This window comes from Fopius arisanus, unplaced genomic scaffold (genome assembly GCF_000806365.1).
Source record: "Fopius arisanus strain USDA-PBARC FA_bdor unplaced genomic scaffold, ASM80636v1 scaffold00059, whole genome shotgun sequence".
In the NCBI taxonomy this organism is placed as follows: Eukaryota; Metazoa; Arthropoda; class Insecta; order Hymenoptera; family Braconidae; genus Fopius; species Fopius arisanus.
This window is the reverse complement of record NW_011887798.1, coordinates 493,447-513,162: the sequence shown is the minus strand read 5'-3', so window position 1 is coordinate 513,162 and position 19,716 is coordinate 493,447. Positions and strand designations below refer to the sequence as shown.

The following is a 19,716-nucleotide window of genomic DNA, read 5'->3' as shown; positions in this document are numbered from 1 at the left end:
TTCTTTGAGGTACATTAGACGAGAAAAACCGAGAAAATTTCACCGGAAACGCCCGAGTCATTCATTAATTACAATTTTTTTTCAATTAAACTCGAAAACTCGGGATTTTTAATTCCAATCGGAATGTATTCAATGGGAGAATTGATTTGACATATTTAATTATTTAATAATTTTATTATTGATAGGGAATTTCTCGAAAGAGGAGAAATTAATTAATTTAGCAATTTGCCATTCATTAAATCCACAATTCATTTTTTTTTTTCAACAAATCACGATAAAAACGGGGAAATGATGGATTATTCAATTATTCAATTGAACTATTGATTTGGGGAGATTAATTATTGTTTAAAGAATGTATCAGAGAATGATTGCGATTTTCACGGAAAATTCCCAGAATTCTTAAGATTTCTCGCAATAAGAAATTCATTACCTCGATGACGTCTTCAGTATTTTTGTTTCGAGAAAAAAAAGGAGATAGTCTTGAGATTTTTTTTCGCGTGTACATCCCCCCGTGAGTTTAACAATGTCTCCACCCAGTGCACGTCATGGAGAAACCCGAAAGAAATGTTTTCCGGTAGTTGGATGAAAGAGACGTTTTCCTTCCTCAAGGCTTTGATTCTACCCTTTTTTTTTTTACTTTACTTCAACGTGAGGATCATTCGACTTGACAGGCCAGTGAGTGCCACGAATAGTGAAACGTGTCACCTTTGGCAAGAGAGAGAAAAAAAACTAGTGAAGAAGCTGTGGATTTTTTTCCGACTAAAAAAAATTCACTGGGATTTTCTCCACTTTAAGCCGATGAAGTATCCCCTCAATTTAATCTCGTAAATATTTCGATAGCAATTATTATTGCGAGTAGATGTGAAAATTTCGAAGGAAAAATTTTGTGAAGATGAGAGGGACAAAATTTTTGTTCTCACCAGCAATTTAGTTAATGGGATTTCGAAGGATTCGCTTTGGGGGGCAGAATCACTTCCTCAACTGCTGGGACCCCCTCCCACCGATTGAGAGAAGCACGAGAGAAAGGGAGAGTGTTTTTCCAGAGGAAATCTGCTTTTCCTCTTAATCGAGGAAAAACTGAGGGAAATGAAATAAAAATAAAAAATGAAATAAAACATTACTCATCCACTAACTCGGCCACGTGGAAGGGAGAGATAAGTCCGTCGACGTGACCCCTCAGCCTTTCACAAATACATCACTCCGAGAAAAACCATTTAATTTCTTTTCTACCGATAAATTCTTTATCAATAATTAATCAGTAATTAATCCTGCCAATCCATATGTTTCTAGTTTAATTAAATAACTGAAGTTTTCAGATTTTTCATTCCTCCGGGTCGAGTGGAAATTCGAGTTTCCCATCATTTTGAAAATTCAAGAAAATTCGGATTATTGATAATTCGGGAAATTTTTATTCATTGCAATTTTTATAAGTTGAAAATGAAAATGATTTTGTCACTGATTATCTAATCTCCATTTTGGAATTGAAACTAATCGAAGTTTAAATTATTTTTTTCTCTCAATACGACTGGAGAATTTCGGAAAATTCCGGAAAATTCAGTTGCAAAATGAAGATAAATTCCAAGTCTTTTTCTGGGGAATTTTAAGGGTAATTTCTTAAAGTATAGGAAGAATCTGTTCATTAAAGTAAGTGAGTTTTCACTTGAATTCATTGAAAACTCACTTATTCCGAAAGACAAGATAATTAGAATGGAAAGTTTTCCGAATAAAGCGATTTCCCTGAAAGGTAAAGTCCCCACGAGCTTAAAAATTTTCCGACGTGTCAATAAAAATCTCCTGAATTCTCTCCACTGGAAAATAAAATTTCAATTTGAAATCAAAATCTTTCCCAAAATTTTCAAAGAATTCCCTACAATTTTCTAAAAAATTCCACAAAAAAGTCTGGATAGTCATAAATTCCGATAATTAATTACAGAACTACTTCAAGCAGTCGTAAATATGAGAAAACGGGGCAGAATGGTCGTAAAAAAATTCATCACCCGAGAATTTAATTTATTCCTAGCATTCGCTGAGTCCTTGACGACAATACCCACCCCTGGAATTTCCCAACATCGAAATTCTCCCCCAGAGGTCATCATCCCACCCCGGGAAGACGAGGAATTTCGGAAAGAACCTGGACACCAGACTATTTCCTAACTAGAACAACTCTTCCAGAGTAAAAATTACGATTATTGGACTGTTGAGGGAAAACTGCATTCCCCCAGGATAACCGCCTCACCCCCCCTCCCGAAAATTTTCCGGGAAAACATCTTGAATTTTTCATAGGCCATTCGGATAATCCGTGGGAATATTGCACTGAAAAAATCATCAAGGTGCTTCGAACTTTTGGAATTTATTCATTAAATATTCAATCCTTATCTTTAATTCAAAACCTCTTCAACGCGACATCAAACGAGATAAAACGACATACGGTTGGAGAATTACACTTGATAGTTCGAGTGAAACTTGAAATTCTCAACGACTGAGGGACATTCTATTTTCGTTGAATTTTTAATTGAAAAATCGGTTGATTTCCTGAATTAATTCTCAATTTTCCAGTCCACATGGCAATGAAAATCCATGAAAATATGAAAAATCTATTAAAAATTCAATTATATCTCATATTCATTTCAAATCAATTACCATTTGACCTAAAAACCCATTTTTTTTTATATTCAAAAAAAATAAAAATAAATTATAAATTGAGTGATTAGTCTAATTGAATTTAATATCAAACTCAATTGAACATTTAAATAACTTTGTGAGGGGAATTTGTGTTTTGATTTTACAGTTTTTATTTTTTTTAAATGGGGGATGAATTGAATTTTTCTTCTGATACCATCGATAAAATCGGGGAGAGAGGCGGAAAAAAAGGGGAACAAGAGCGAGGGGGAGGGGGGGGGGGGGGGAGAAGTACGATAATGGCGGTGGATTTCTGGGATAAGTCTGATAGTTTTTCGTGTACACACATTGTTGGAGAATGGATATCCCAGGGTTGGAAAACAATTCCTGATATAGAGTTGGTGTCTCATGACCTCAAGACATATATCCTTTTAATTTTCAATCTTCTTTGGAGTTTCTCGTACCGAGAATATTCCCAGGAAAAACAGATTGATAAATAATACTGGCAAATACGTTATTTAATAAATTAATCAGGGATTAATGATGAGGGGATGATTTAGTTTGAATAAATATTGGGGTGATTTAAGAGATTAAAGGGTGAAAATTTTGATGGAGATATGAGAATTGGGTGAAGCATTTCACTGGATTAGACGCGTCTTCCTTATCCATTGAAACAGCTGACGTGACGTTGGGCCGACGACCGACTTTGCAATGAGTAATCGTCAACTTTGCCACGAAGTTCATGAATTAGCTTAGCCTGACGTGAAAATATATCCGCCACTTTGGCTTTACGTTCTTCAAGTTCTACGAGTTCACGCGAACGCTCAGACTCCATCAATTCATTCCGTTTTGACGAGCGATTGTTCTCCAGAATGAGAAAACCAGCTAACATTGTGAATACGAGACTCTGGAAATTATTTTTCGGGAGGGGAGAGTTAATGAATGGAGTTGATTAATCACTGGTGGTAATTTAGCAAATGGGGGATGAGTTGTTTAATTTATTTGTACTAGTTTTGTTTTATTGACAGAAATTTCTGAGTATTTCAGTCAAAATTCTGAGGATAAATTAATAATAATAATTATTATTATTCATTTTTAATGAAGAAATTAGCAATTTTTTGGGTTAAATAAGGGAATAGTTTAGGATAAATAAACAATAATTTATCCAGCGAGAAAAATGAATGAAAAATCATGGAACTTCGGGAATTGGTAGAGTGAAAAAAATGATTTGAATTGAGGAAATGGATTTCCCTGAGGTATGGAAAATCCGAGATATTCGGTTTACCCCTCGACTTGCTTGAACTGACCCCCGAATTAATTTCCACCCTCGATATTTATTGACATGACGAATTGATGGATTCAAACCTCAAGGACTAGTTGTGCCCCAATTTCAATGGCTTGAGAATCGTCAATCTCCAGTCTCACCCCAATCTCCTTTGACTTGTCATTGGGAAGATATCGTTTAGCATTCACCTCGAGGCGATGATAAATCCTTCCAGGTACAACTAATCCGTAGTATCGGAAGTATCGGTGTCCCCTGGCGAAACCAACGATTCTCTCAGACATCGGTTTAGCAAGTTGTCTGCAGAGGAGTACTACCAGTTTTGATAGTGGAAAGTGACCTTTCATAATTAAACGTTTGAGTTTCTTAGGGTACTCTTGGAGGAATTGGGTGGTAACTTGTGGAGAACTTGTCAACTTTGAACTTCCGGTTACACGATAACCCCAAAACTCAGACAATCTAGGGACTCCACGGATTTTATGATCAAAATTCGAAAATTTTGGGGATTTCTATGGATTGGTTGGAATAATTAATTATAATTAATTATATATTCATGGTGAATTTAGGGGGAGGTGGGGAATTTAAAGCTGAGAGGTTGGGGAATAAACAAATGCTTTCTGGATAAGTGAATTTGAAAATTGGAGAGAAGTCGATTAATAAATGGAAAATTGAGAATTAATTATTGAAATTTCGAGAAATTATGAATAATGGTTTTAATAGAGAAATTGAAGAATGTGAATTTGACGGAAAGAGTTCATTGATTAAATGATTTGATCAATTAATTAAATTGAGGTTTTGAGAAATAAACAAATTCATCAGTGGAAACTGATTATTTTGGTTTTTTTTTTATTTGGAGAGATTGGGGATGGACTGGAGAACGTTTTATCCACTGGCTTTCACTTTTATCCGAGTATCGATCCGCCCTCATGCTCTCAACGAGATGCAGGGGAGATGAGTTAGAAGAGGAAAAATAGAGAAAAGGTTGGCATTCAAAAGTTCAAGGTTCCCCTCCGGTGTAATTCCATTGATAAAGAGGAGATTTCCATCAACTCCAGAGTCTCAATCACAAAGGAATGAGAAAATTTGGAATTGATTATTTAGACAAGACCCTTGAGGCCCTGAAATTTCGCCGAGAATTGAAAAATCATTCGTTCAATTATAACTCCAAAAATAAAATGCAAGAATCCCTTATTCATTTTTTAAATAAATTAATAACCGCGGATATTAATTATTGTCTCATTATTCCACTCCCAATAAATGATTTTAATTTATCGTACTTATAAATAACTCCGTCCCGATAAAATAATAATAAAACTGATAATTAAATCATTGGAATTAAAAACCGACGATAAAAAAATTAATATTTATTCCAGATGCAATTATTCCATTTCCAATAAATAATTAAAAATCGTCATGCCAATCATCGTCGATAATTAACCCGATCATAATTATCAGTCCAACCCGTTTACAAACGATAATTTCCCCTGAATGAAAAAAAAAAACAATTATTCTTGTTGTTATGCAGATGAAAACATTCATGAATATTCATAATTTCGTCTGATCATTCCGTTCCCAATAAACAACGAAAATTCATCATGTAAATAATTCAGTAGTAACCAAAAATTCATCGCTGTGATAATGAAAACGGGAACTATAGGCTACACGAAAAATATTCAATTACCCATGTACAGCGATCGATAGAAATTGACATTAACAAAGGGATATAAACCGATATTTTGGATGTGAGAGGATAATAATCGCGATTTTCATGTGTGTAATGTACATCGATATCCCACTGAGTTGACGTTATACGCGTTTTATCGACACTTGAGTCGGTGGGTGGTGGGTGGTGGGTGGAAAAGGGCGGGAGAGGGAGGAGAGGGGGGGGAGAGAGTGAACTATGAACTTTCGAGTTTCCGATGAAAGTGGAACTGAGGCTGATAGTTGACCGTTCTATCATCTCAAGCGAAAAAAACCGGTGGGAGAGTGACAAGAGCGTAAAAAAAAAAAATGGGGATGAAGTAGTCGTCATGGGGGGTTTATTATTTTTTTTCCTCGGTTCAAGGCGGGCAATTAGGGGGAGTATTTATTGCGGGGTCGGGGGATTAGGGAGGATATAGGGATGTTATTGGGGCTATTAGGTATCGGTATGTTTGGACGATGGGAAATTATTCCTTTGGAATTGTTTTTTGTTTGGTCAGGACGATTGGTATTTAAGACACCTACGGTCTCTGTGGATTTCGTTTTGATTGATTCGTTGGGGTGCAGAAATGGGGGGAGATTACCGGATTATTTGGGTACCGATTTTTTTTTTTTTTAATAGTCATTTCAACCCGCGATTTCGGCTATTTTTTTGTAATAGTTGTAATAATATTGGGGATTTGTAAAGTTATTATTTTCTGATTAATTATTTATATTCATTTTTCTTACCGATTACCGATTTTCTTTCGAATTAGTGTTTACAAAATTTCGGAAATTATTAGGATAATAATATCCTTTACGAATTCGTCATTAATTGGAACAATCGGTAATTGAATTAATTAGGAAATTCGATATATCTGTATTTTGATTATCCACGGTTGGTTGTTTGGTGATCAATTATCGGGATTGATATTCTGTTTATCACCCGCAAGTTTTCGGTGATGATTCAACGGTTGAAAGATGAATGTTGATTGATCTGTCGATTTAATTGCCGACTCTGTTTGCAATACTGTAGATATTAATGATAACCCAGTGATCGAGAGGATGCCGACGTATTTTCTCGGACGTTCGCGTTTTATTTATTTATTTTTTTTTTTTCGAAGTTAATGGAGCATGAGGGATAGAGTTTCACTGGAATTTGATGAATATGTAGAATGCTTTGAAAATGGAAATGCCAGAGGAATTTCGGGAGAAATTCCCAGTGGTACAGACCGATATACATCAGCCTATTATGTTCTGACATGTCGGTAAACATGAAAAATTGGGGTTTCCCGATTTTTCAGAGCAAATTGGTGGAACGAGGCGATACGCATCATTGGCCACCATTATTTGTTAACAAATCCCCAAATCCCGACAAAAAAACCAATAAATAATGAAAATTAACTTTAAAAATATGGAAAAAACGACTCTGAAATTCCAGCAACAAGAATATCTCCAAATCTAAGAGAAATACCGAAATTTTGCATCAGACCTTTTTTCCAGAGCGAAACAAGAGCTCCAAAAAAGGTCCCACAAAAATTTCACTAGTTCTCACAGATTCCGAGATATTACCGAATAACTGAGCAAACCGATTTGTCAATTTTCGAAAGATCGTAAATTTTCGGACTAATCCATTATCATTTGATGAAAAAAAAAATGTATTTCCGTTTCAGGTACGTATGTCAGCTGATTCTCTCATCCCGGAGGATTGTTTAAACTCAAAAAATACAGTCGTGTGAGTAAAACAACCAAATGCCCCCCCCTCTCTTTCAACAAGAGATACAAAACTGTGACGCAAATCCCACAGGCGAGTTGAACCGGTTGACCCGGGACAGTCCAACCGAATGCGCAAATTCAGTGAACGAGGATAGAATTCCGTGAAAATTGAGAGAGATGGACGAAAAGAGAGAAAATTGCACCGGTTGCAGTGGCAACTATTGTATATAGTGGAAACTACTCACCTCCTCTTTCCACATTTCACCTCTGAAATAAACTCCATCTCCTCTGTCCCCTCCCAGACCTCCAGCTTTACCTCAACGCAGACTGGATTTCTCGTACGCTTGCTTTCGTGCTTTCATTTATTTATGCTCCTTTACCCACTGACCTCATCTTGAATATCTTCCACTTTGAAATATTTAACGCTGATATTCTCTTTGTTCTTGACGAGAAATTTTGCCAAACGAGCCGACTAATTGAGTATTCGTGAAGAGAATATATTTCACTCAGTGTTTTGTCTCGGGATTCCCTTTTTTTTTTCACCAGCTGCAATGAAAAATAAATAAATTGGTAATTATGATGAATTATTTATCAACCGCGTGAGATTAGTCGCTGGAGTTAATTAATTGAATTTATTTGGTGGGTTAATTACGGTGTGTTTGAGGGCTGTTCGTTAGCGATTTTTTTCACTCACTTTGAGATTTGTGGATTTTTCTTTAGTGGGGGTGGGGTAATTAAATTAAAGTGGGCGGTTTCGGGGGTGGGGGTTGATTGAATGAAGGGCTATCAGTCAATTTATTCGTAACAATGAGTTTATTACGCATTCATCGGTGATAAAATGGAATCATGGACAGGGTGATGATTAAATAATGGGGAATTTAATTTGGGGGGTGGGGGAGATTATTCCATCGATGGAGTGGGGATGTTTTTGAATTTGAGGTTTCGTTTGGGGGTTTTGGTGGAGGAATTTCGCGAGTATTTACGAAATATTAATTTCAATATACCCTCATTTTCTGGGGGTTGATTATTGTTTACTAAATGAATGGGTGTGGAATAATTGCAACAAAAAATAATAATCCGCGGATAATAAAATTCGATACTGGGGAGATGAGTAATCGTTAAATGACATTCGAAACGAACAAATGAAAAGTATCAGTGGAGTGAGGTGGATAATTTAATAAAAGTAAGAGAAAATTTATCCGATGCAAGTTCTATCCCGAGAAGTTATCCTTCAAGCGTGGCTGGTCTGATTGTCGTTATATTTAGCCTCAAAACTTTTTTTTTTTTCCACCTCGCCTCTGCATCCCACCGATTCACCCTCGGCTTTCTCCTTGATGTTGCTGTTCATCCCTCAAGGGGTGGATGGAGGGGGTGAAATGGTGAGGGGGTTGGAGAGAGGATATTAAAGTGGAGAAGAAAAATCTAGGGGAGAGATGGGGCGGTCGGACCAGTGTCTTGGAGGGTTTTCATGTCGAACGGTCGTACCGCTTGCGCACGCCTCGTAATACTCACGCCGACGCGGAATTATTTTCTATCCAAAATACACATATATGGATGTTCTATCTTTAGTTATTACTCAGGCCATGAAATATAGTGCAAAACATAGTTATCGATTAATCGATTGTGTATTTATCGATTAATCGATCCGTTGGTATATCGACTAATCGATTTATCGAAACGGTAACGAGCAACATTTTAGAAGTAACAATAAATTGAAGTAAAATTTTTCAGACATTTTGAACTTGTGAAACATAATTATTGATTAATTGACTCGTCGACTGATCGATTCAATATTTATCGATTAATCGATTTATTGAAACGTAAAAAAAAACAATTTTTCAGAGGTGAAATAAAACGGGTGAGACATTCTAACTAACTCACCCGTAAGAATAAAAATGTATTAATTAAGGAATGAAAAAAAAAAAATAATAATTTGGGTATTCCCCGAAAAATAAAGGACCCGAGTGAGTAATCCTCTCCATTGGGCTCGGAATAATTAATTAAAATAATCCCAGGGGTCTACACTTTGTTAACCAATGGGTACGTGAGTACTAGGGGTGGGGAAAAATGGCCCCAGAGAGGGGATGAGTGTAACCCCCAAGTGAGGGGATGAGAGAGGGTTGGAATGAAACGATGAAGCCCGGTTGGAGTAAAGAGCCAAGGCAGCCTTGGAGTGGGTGGGTGGGTTTTGAAGACATGGAAGGGGAGACGCTTGAATTCTATTTATAGAAACGAGGACCTATACATAGCCACCACAGAGTGGCTGGGGGATGGTGAGGGGATGGGCTGGGAGGGTAGTTTGAAGAGAGGGGGTGAGCTATGCATAGACTCTGTGCTCCGTTTCGGTCTCGCCGCAGAGAGAGCTCTCCTCCCTCCCCTTCCCCCAGGTTTTCCCACAGGAGTATGACGAGAGAGGGAGTCTCCGGGTCCAGAGGGTGAGGGCGATGGAGAGGGGACGATCGGGGTGTCAGGGGGTGGGTTTTACGTGCTGCAGGTTCAATGAAACCAGGCCATCCTGCATTCACCCAGTATTTTTACCCCTCCGACACCTCTCCCACCGAGGGAGGGGTGAATTCTTTCATTTTTTGGGGGTGGCACTGGTCATTCATTGGGACTCTCATTGTTTTTTCATATTTTTTTACCCAAAAACTATTAATTTAACGTTGTTTAAAAAATAATTTAAAGGAGATATATTATGCATTGATTTTTAAAATTTTATTTTATTGTTAGAGAATTTTTTTGGATTTAATTAATTATTTGATTATTAGTATTATGGAATATATATTACAGAGAATTTTGCAATTTTTCAAGTTTTAGGAACATTTGGTGGGGAATAATTGAAAAAATAAATTCACGGAATTTTGGGGAGTTTTAATGGTTTGAAAATTGGTGTTGTATTAGGTATTGTTAATTTAGGGATTTTTATGATCTTTTTGAAGGTTTGTTGGTGTGAAAAATATAGTCAACCGCTTGGGCAAATATTATTGGAGCTGTTCGACTGATATTAGCTCTTCTCGCTGTTCAAAGTTATATTGATATTGCTAGAGCAAACATTTACCTGGGTAGGTGGGGAATTTGTTTTTTGTTTGTCGATGAGTATCTTGTGGGTGTTTTTGGGAAGATTTTTCGTATCTCTTGAGATTTTGATTGATTTTCGGAGGTGCCCGCACTGGTGGATGCCACCGGCATATCAATGAATCAGGGGATGAAACTGGGCCGGGAGAGAGGGGGTGGATTCATTCAAGGGAGTCACTTCCCCTCCGAGAGATTTTTCCGGGGTTTTATGATTTTCCTATGGTACGATCGAATCAGAATTACGACTCCGAGTATTTTTTTAAAATCATGACAGGAATTTCAAATGAAAATCAAGACTAACCGATTTATCGATTGATGAAAAAATCCATTCTCCGATTTTAATACTCTGATATCGAATAAAAATGTTGATTTGTATTATTTTTAACAGGAAAATGTACGTGCGGAATTTTATAAGGAATTTACTATGAAAATTTGCGGGAATCGATTAATCGATTGCGGCAAAAACGTGATAAACCGAAATAGTATCGAATTCCGATTGAAATACCGATTTCCATATTTGACGATCGAGTAAAAATGTTGAGTTACTATTTACGGCGAAAAATGTGAGAGGAATTCGAAATGAAAACTCGCGCAAATCGACTTATCGACCGATCGAAAGTGGAAAAAAAAAGATATAAATGGCGGTATCGAATTACGATTGAAATGGCCGAGTAATTCTTTCGAGGTAGTGTTCACCGTAGGTGAGATTACGATGAAAATTTTGCATCGAGCTCTCGGACGAATTGAATTTGCGTTCGATGTTCGATACGGATGTAGTCGAGACTGAGGGGAGACACTCCGATGCCGATAATAATCCCACGAACGTGTGTCGTACTATCGTAATTACAACTGGACTGTACGTTAATGCGATTGTTCGAACTATCAGACCGGATATACGAAACATTAAATCACTCTCATGAATTCGATGTTTGATATATTCCGTAATTACCAATTAAAAAAAGTCCTCAAAAACGAGAATCTTCAAATGAAAATTTAGTTTGTCCTTTATATTAGCTCCCAAAAGAGAAATGTGTATTTGAATTTGCATTTGACAATTGGAAATTGAATTTCAATTCCGGAAAATATGTGAAATGAAAAATAAATATTTGTCTTTTGCGGGTGCATTCGATGATGTTTGAAAAACCGATGAAAATGCTGTGTACTTTGGAATAATTTTGGATAAATTTATCCAGAGTCTCGTGGAACCACCAAGAAAAACAGGGAAATAGAAGCAATAAAGAGGATAATGGAGGAAAACTCGCAAAGGCAAATGCTCATACATCTTCAGCGTCAGAAGGTATTTTCCTCAGAATGGTGGACGCTTAAACGAAAAACTTTGTTACCAGTCCTTTAATCCCATTTGGAAAAATTTTCCTGGGGAAAACTCAATGCCATTTGCGATGATGATATCACCCTGATTCGTCACTTCTACTCTGGAATCGGGATAATAAATGAGGAAACAAAGTGCATCCGGGAAAATGGTTCTGTTGAATCAACGAGGTGCAGTTTTCCGAGAATATCTCGGAATCTGAGAAAGATAGCGAAATTCCTTCGAGAATGTTTTTTGTAGCTCTGAATTCACTCTGCAAAAGAAGTTCTTAGAAAAATTTCGCTATCTCCATTAGGATCGGAGATGTTTCTCGAAAACTCCGCTGACGAGAGTCTTCACTACTTCAGGGAAGATTTTTATTAGAATTTTTTGAATTCATTTAAGAGAGTTGTTGTTAAAGGGAAATGTACTTGTTTATTTATAAATGGGCAATGATTTTTTCAATTCAAGGGTTTTATAATAAAAAAAGAATTCATTTTGGACTATTTTTCAATTGACTATTTGTCAATTTCCAAAAAAAAAAATTAACTAAATGTCCAGAAAAATCACATTTTTCTCTTTTATAGAAATTATTAATTAATTTATAGAAATTATTAATTAATTTCATAGAAACAATGAAAAATTAATTCATAGAGATGATTAATAAACTATTCAATTGAATTAATTATTAAATGATTATTGTTAGCGGACGACGTAATGTACTGTAATTTTTCTCGACAATTTATATGTGTGTGGGTGTAATTGAAATAGTCAGTTGCACGTGTTGGTTCATTGATGATTATTCGAGGATTGTCCGGGTGTGTGGTCACCCCACACGCAGTCAAACTCGGTGTATGAGCCCGAGCTAATACCAAAGGGGTCACTAATTACGCACGTGCAACAGAGGTAGAGGGTGGGATTGGCTCAAACACGAATACCTTGATACGGATTACGCGCCCGGGAAACGATATCGCATGTCAGTGTGACCACTTTCACACGGTCAAAATGTTCATTCTAACTTTAGCATTTGTCCTTGTTACGGATTTTCCGCACTCCCTACAACTACCTGTGTGTTACCTAAACTATTCACCGTTCTGTCACTGCATTTACTCGTAACTATTGAATTCCGAATTTTAATTAATGAATTTTAATTATCACTCGTCATTAGAAAATCCTTGGGTAAATCTTCGATAAATAATTTAAATCGATGCGACTTAAGTTTTAAGTATGGAAATTTTGGGTTTCATTAATTTTATGCAAATTAAATCTTCAAGGTTTACAGATTTTTACTGAATTTTTCATTTTTGGGTAATTGGTGGGAATCAATTTAATTTGTACAACATTGTGTACAGCAGGATAGATTAATTAAGTAATTAATTAAATTTCGGTGATTTTTTAAAATTTAAATTACGCGAAATTCCATTCATATTTAATTGACACGAATAAATTTAATATTTATATAACCATGTCGCGATAAAGCTCAATAAATCGATCAATCACTCGATAAATTTTTCGTAAAAACTAGACTGATTGATTTTTTATTTTTTCTCACCGTACGATGGCATAATGTAAAGTTTATTATTCAAATAAATGATGTGAAATGTTTTAATGGATTTTCGAGGGGATGAAAATTAATTTTTGACTCAAGTTTGGATGACCTGAGCGAAATTTCCACTCGGGTAGTTTCGTGTAGTCTACCATCTGCTTTAGTTTTAACACCGGATGATGCTGCAGCATTTAATACATACACGTATATATTCGTTAGTGAGATTTCGTTACCGCGGGACGACACTGTGGTCCACCACGTTGACGCAAACATGTACCGTCAATTTGTTGAGTCGACACACATATGCACACCTCAGACGATCAATGGCTGCAGGGGACATAACGTGTACAGCTTGACGATAACGAAATGCTCGTTAACCGTTTGTTTTAAAGTTTATTCGACCGAGCTCTGATTTCACAGCGTCGTTACCGATTTACCCGCGATTTGTGGGAATTTTCCACCTGTTTTTATCTGTCTACATCACACCGACTCAAATATTGTGAAATTACAAAACGATTTGCGGTATTTCCATTCTTTTTCGGTCATTTTTTCACTGAGATAATTGAGAGATCGGTTGATTCGGTAATTGGCAACGTCAGGTTATTCTAGGAATTTTTTATCTTATTGAAAATCACGAGGATTCACGGGGGAAATCACGGTTTCACGTGTTGACTTAATTATTTGAGAAATCGGATGAAATCGAATGTCATTTCATGAATCATCTGGAATTCAGGGGAAATCATTTGAAATTCGAGGAATCGTTTTAATCCCCTGAAATTATTTGAACTCGTGAAATCATGAAATCGTTCCAAATGCAATCAATGATTCCAGTAATTTCATGAAATCATACCTAAATTTCAGAATAAATATAATATAATTCCGAAAATCATAAAATGATGAAAAAACAAAGAAAAATAGAGAAAACCGATGGAGTGCGGGGGAATCATTTATTTCCAACTATTGTAATTGAATTAGCCGTTCATCGCTGAATATCACCCGATCATCCGATGAATTTCGATTAAGGGGTGACATAAAAATGAAAATTTCCCGGTGTCAGTGTACGTTAAACCGCAGCTCAATAATTTCCCCTCCCCCTTAAAATGACCAAAACCGGTGGTAATTAAACCCCAAATGGAAATGAAATTTTGGTATTGATCATTGAGGGGGGCGACACGATGTTATTCAGTGGAGTTGGTCGATAACCCCGTTCTTGCATATGTCGATTGAGGCGAAATTGCCTGCCTCAAATTTACGATCGTTCGTTAGCATAATCGTGGTCCCCATTAGGTGAGAATCAACGAGCAATTGGATACATACGAGTATCGTTCGATTATCTAGTTTGAAAATCATTTAACGATCATTTGTTCAATGACATTCCATATCGATACTCCAAGAATCGTTCCCCGAAAAATTTCCCCGTCATTTCATCCCGATAGAAATTTACCGATAGCTCCATGAAAAAAATTGAGAACAATTGAATATTAAGTGTGTGATTTAGTGAACATTTGGAAGTTTGCGTTTAAACTGTCATAAATTATCGGATTAAATCGCTCGTGCGTAATCGATTGTCCAGTTATAAAATCGCACCATCAGCCCTTCTCCTCCTCTCCCTTCCCCCCCGGGGGTGGACGAGGGTTTAAAAGCAAACGGGGGCTTGGGCACGGGGAAAAAGGCAAAGGGGGTACGTGAAAGCTGTTTCTGGTTGGAGTGCCGATAACGAAGTCACCATGGACACACGAGGCTTGGAAAATATACCCAGAGAGTATAAACCCGTAGTTGCGATAACGTAGCCGCAATGCGGTATTGCCCCGTACCTCTCATTGCGCGTATTCACTCGGTTACTGAGCCCTCCAGACTACATCTGGGGGAGTTACTTCAACCCTCGTGCTAACCACTTTCGCGCCATTTTTTTATTTTTTATTGCTGCTTTTTTCTTTTACTTGAATACGAGGGGTTGAGATTGCGTCGCGGATTTTCCGGAAAATTCGCGACGGAGATCGGTTGGCATTTGGTATTATTTACCGGAATGTTTGGGTTTAGGTTTTTCATTTGTTTGAATTTCTGATATTTATTTTTATGTTTTATTTATTTTGTATTGATTTATTTACTGTTTATATTGATGTTTATATTATTATTTTTATGATAATGTAAATTGATTTTGGGATTTTTTGGTCATTTGTTTGGAAATGATCAATTGTTTATGGTATGAAGAGTTGTAAAATTAAAGAACAAACAATTGATTTAGCAGGGGAATGGTAAAAAGGGGTGAGATCAATTAAGTATTGGTAAATATCGATTAATCTGGAGAAGTATTGGTTTTATAAAAAAATGTGAGAAGACATTTTTTGTCGGTAATTTAATGAGCTTCGAAAAAGTTCTCTAGTGTTTCCATCAAAAATGGACAGTTTGTGAGATAAATTCACAAGTTCCTGAAAATTCCAGTGGAGCTCTAATAAAAAATCAGCGCAATTCTACCAAGAATATTATGTAAAAACTTTGAACACTCCGAGAGGTATAAAGTTATTTACGATTTTTGAAAATTCAGTGATGGCGAATAAGGAAAAAAACTAATGAAAAAAATTCACGGATACACGGATGAAAAATTTTACTCCATCACCTTTTATTTTCTCTCATTCTTGAGCTGCCGGTGCGAGCGATAAATTTAACTCCGGCGGCTCCGCAATTTTGCACCCCAGGGGCAATCTTGGGATTCGTTGGATTTTTATCACTCCACTCGGGTGAGTACCCGCGTGTTACATACGGGTACTCTCTCTGTACAGTCGTTAACTCAACCCGAGAGTGAGAAAAAACATGGTAACACGTGGATGAGAAATTATTAACCTCCAGTCATTTCTCCTCCCCCTGAGTTATGCCCAATGAAAAAAAAAAAAATACATATTCCACCAAAAAAGTAGTTTTTCCCAAAGAAGCAGTTGCGTAATTGATCACCGGTAATCTAATCGCCCCAGAAAAAGAAGGGCGCAACAAAAAAAAAACTCATGCATAGCGAAAAAAAGTGATGTCTCATCCCCCGGTGAATTCCCCCGGAAAATCTCGGAAACCAATGGAGATACCGACATTTTCATAAAAACCTTTTCCGCCGATCGCAATGAGCTATACAAAAAAGGTCCTCTCATCAATTCCGCTATTTCCCTTAGATTCGGAGATTTCCCCCGAAAATCCAACCTACAACTTCCCATCACGATGAATTCTCCCAGAACGATTACCAATTACAATAACAATAAGAAAAAAATTATTCAGGACAATTAATAAAAATATTTAATACCCGAGTATCTCGACTTCTCGATTTTATGAAAATAAATTATTTTATTTCTGATCGTCGCGAAAATAAATTCGATTGCAGTTCGATTTCACTCAAACTCATCGAACTCACTTACACCGGAGGTACGTAAGAAAAGAATTCATTCCATTTCGTGCAGTTGTGACTAGAGTGTTTCACTTGCCCTCCCCCCCTAACCCCCGTTGGCTCGAACTAATCCAATTTTGTTTCCTGTCTAGCGACTCTCTTCTCCTTGTACCGAGGAATACACCGGTAATGAATGTCATTCGTAGGAAATTACTTCGATATTGTTTCCGGCGTTTCGCTTAACTTAACGTACAGCACAAGTGGGTTACATAAGCTGTATAAGCAACACTCTAATATCGATGGAATATTCCTCGTGTCTATTCAATGCTCTGAAGGCATCAATCTTTAATCCAGAGGTATATTACAACGACAGGACAATGGGGATGACGAGGAAACGAATACCGGAATTGTTACATTTTTTTTTGCATCACCGTTCCTATTTTATTTTCTCATTCCTTTTTTTTTTCTCACTCTCATCGCCATCGATTTTTGAACCTCTAGAATTCCGGAGGAATTGATGAATTCATTGGTGAATACTCTGGGGAATTTTGCATTTAAATATTCTGACTTTTGAGTGATTAATCTATCAGAGATTAAATTTTCAGAATACGAAACAGATAAAAATTCTCGAGGATTAAATAACAGTAGGAAATACACGTGGCACTTCCTTTGACTCAGAAACAATGATTCCCCATTAATCAACCCACAAAAATAACCCCCGAAAATCCAGATAAATCGTCTCCCCATTTCATTATAAATTTAATTTCAACTCTAAATCCCCAAACTTTCATCCCCCGTACGAATAAAGCGCATAAATCCCGAGACTCGCAATATGATAAATTAACAAAAAAAAAAACTTTCCATTCACGAATTTCGTACGTTCGCCTCACTTCCCTCTCGCGACAAAACTTTTTTTATTTTCAACGGAAATAAAAATCATTCCTGTCACGTGTGTCACGCGGATGAGGAACGAGATGAGGAGATTGAGGAATGATGTTCGATGGAGATAAAACACAAGGAATAAAAAAAAAAAGTTTATAAGGAGTCATGGAGCTCTTCGTGTTCTAGCTCGTCATCCCTGAGATGTCACTGGGGTTCGGAGTTGTAAAGGACTAGCTCGGGTATCAAACCCAGTGAAAAAGACGCGGATGGAGACGACAAATCCCTGAGAGTGAAAATCAGACGTACGAATCTCCTAGTATTATTATTCGAGGTAATTCACTGGTGAAATCGCGGTGTCACGCATCGATTAAAATATTTCGGAAATCCCATGAAATCAAAAACAATCGATAGGTCGTCATTACTATCATTTTTCCATTCAATTTTCAATTACTCATTTCCATAATTGCAATTACTTTCAGAAAAAATTAATTCAAGCAAAAATTTATGGAACTGTTATCTCAAAAATTATGATTACTCAGAATTTTTCATTTAAATTAACAATTATTTGACGGAAAATTGAGCAAATATATATATATATATATATCATAATTGAAAAAGTATAAAAATCCGGAATAACGAAAATGAATGATAAATGAATGAGAAACGTAGTAATGAAGAGTGAATAAAATAGTGAAAAATGTCTTGATTTTTTTTGCAAAAAAAGTTGACTCGACTTTGTCGCACTGCACTCCCCCCCACCACCCACTTGATTTATTCACTGCGGAGAATATGCGCGTCTCATTTTCATCATTGGGATTGCTCTCGGGACAGAAGTAATTCACCTTTGTCAGGGGTATTTTTCCATCAGACGGTTTAATTCATTTTTTATTAGTTTTCGTTCGAAAATTTCAGACTAGACGGAGAGAGACGGTGAAAAATAGATTTCTAATCCTTCATTCTCCCGCTCTCCAATTCCTCCAACGCCAGCAAAGCAAACTTGAATGGGAGGAAAGAGGGTGGAATGGACTGCGGATTATCGACAAGCTACAGTTACATTTTATGACGCTCCTCTATTTTTTTTTCTACTCTATCCGAGTGCAAAACCTTTCGTAAAACCCTTTAATACTCAGTCTTGCTCGATTAAATAACAGTCAGCTTGTCCTATCCCCAGGTTTTTAGCGATTCGATTTACCAGGAGCTGATGAGGATCCAGAGTATCAAGACAAATAGTCACCGATCCGCTGATTAATACAAAAATTATTCCTGTAAATCTACGAGCTGATCGCCATTTTGATATTGAAATTATTGGAATTGAATGAATGGAGAGTAATTGAATGAATTTGAAAGTTCTCGAGTTTTACGAATTACAGGGTAAATTTATTTGGCCTACGAGTGAAAGCATTTAATTTCCAAGTTTTGGTGCATGGAGTCTTCCACGAACGTCGGAAATAAACACCGAGTGAAATTAACCCGGGAAACTAACACGATTAAAGAAGTTCCTAGGGATTTTTCGTGCACGTATGTCTGGAAATCCCGTCAAGATGAAGGTGGAATTAGACTGCAAGGGTTCTACGGTTGAATCCCATCACTAAGTTAGCCGTGAATCCAAGGAAGCTTACGCACCAGTCGGATAGTAATCCCAATGGATTGCCTTATTGCGAGGGACTATATACCCCGACGATATAATATATTTGCCAATGGAGTGCATGACCCGGAAGATTATTTCCACTTTCAGTTCAAAGATAATCCGCATCAACGAAAAACCCTAGAGATTTTCTCTATTTCAAATATATATTCATGAAATTCGAAGAATCAGTATAATTATTATAATCATGATTGAAGGTAAAAATGACCGAATAAAAAAATCCTCATTATAAAAGCAGAACCACAAAAATGAAATTCGCCAGAGTCGAAATATCTCGAAACGCGTATGACTAATTTCTCATCAACTTCCTGGTCAACTCGAACCGCCAAATTCAAATTGTAGGTTTCATAGATTATGAAAGCCCGATATGTTCATTGGAAAATTGAGAATGGGAGGATTAAAACTCATCAAGTCATTCGACCCTACCCCCACCCACCCACAAACATAGAAGACGTGATAAATATTTTACGAGTACCAGAGCTCCATTCAAATAGACACAAATGTTGCAGGACCAAGTAGTCACGTACGTCATCGTGATGCCACTGTTGGTACTCACTCTCACCCCCCTTATTCAACCCCTACCACTCCCACTTTT

The 19,716-nt window shown here is 36.8% G+C and overlaps 2 protein-coding genes across 2 annotated transcripts in view; one reads left to right on the top strand and one right to left on the bottom strand.

The window, feature by feature from the left end:
• Positions 1 to 7,829, bottom strand: part of LOC105268607 (odorant receptor 2a) — a 39,602-nt gene extending 31,773 nt beyond the window's left edge. The window contains exon 1 of the mRNA XM_011308302.1: positions 7,543 to 7,829. The gene's annotated coding sequence lies outside the window, so the exon portion shown is untranslated. The remainder of the gene's footprint in view (positions 1 to 7,542) is intronic.
• The window catches only part of Task6 (TWIK-related acid-sensitive K[+] channel 6), a 63,204-nt gene that overhangs the window by 22,128 nt on the left and 21,360 nt on the right, over positions 1 to 19,716 (top strand). The gene's annotated exons all lie outside the window — the stretch shown is intronic.